Genomic DNA, 1,047 nt, shown 5'->3' with positions numbered 1-1,047 from the left:
ACTCAAGAGGAACTGTGGGCCAGGCACAGTGGCTCATGCTTGTAATCCCACCACTTTGAGAGGCTGAGGCTCACGAGGTCAGGAGTTCGAGACCAGCCTGGTCAACATAGTGAAACCCCATCTCTACTAAAAATACAAAAATTAGCTGGGCATGGTGGTGGGCACCCACCTAAGTACCTAAGTAATCCCAGCTACTCAGAAGGCTGAGGCAGGAGAATTGCTTGAACCCGGGAGGCAGAGGTTGCAGTGAGCTGAGATCACGCCATTGCACTCCAGCCTGGCCGACAGAGCTAGACTCCGTCTCAAAGAAAAAAAGAGGAACTGTGTTTTTTGCCATTACTTTTAATGCCATAACTTTTAATAGCAAAAACTGCAATTACTTTTGCACCAACCTAATAGTAAGCATACAGATACACATGGAATGTTAAAACAAGCTTATTGTGATGGGTAAAGCGCTCATATCTGGAGTAGAAATATTAAAAAGTAAACGTATCAAAAATAATAAGTACAACAACTTTTCAAGACATAGACAGTATAAGATATAAATAGAAATTTTAAAAATATTAATAAAGTGGAGGGATGAAATTAAAGTATAAAGTTTTTATTAGTTTTTGCTTGTTTGTTAGTTTCTTTGTTCATTTATGCAATCAGGGGTAAGTTGTAACCAGTTTAAAATAATAAGTTATAAGATGTTATATACAAGCCCCATTGTAACCTCAAATCAAAAAACATACAACAGATACAAAAAAAATAAAAAGCAAGAAATTAAAGCATACCATCAGAGAAAATCACCTTGACTAAAAAGAAGACAAGAAAGCAGGTAAAAAGGAAGAGAAGACCACAAACCCACCAGAAAACAAATAACAAAATGACAAGAGTAAGTCCTTACTTATCAATAACATCATTGAATGTAAATGGATCAAACTCTCCAATCAAGAGATATAGAGTGATTAGCCAGGTGTGGTGGTGGGCACCTGTAATCCCAGCTACTTGGCAGGCTGAGGCAGGAGAATCGCTTGAACCCAGGAAGTGGAGGTTGGAGGTTGC

The sequence above is a fragment of the Mandrillus leucophaeus genome, unplaced genomic scaffold (genome assembly GCF_000951045.1).
Source record: "Mandrillus leucophaeus isolate KB7577 unplaced genomic scaffold, Mleu.le_1.0 Scaffold859, whole genome shotgun sequence".
Taxonomy (NCBI): Eukaryota; Metazoa; Chordata; class Mammalia; order Primates; family Cercopithecidae; genus Mandrillus; species Mandrillus leucophaeus.
Note: the sequence above shows the minus strand (reverse complement) of the source record.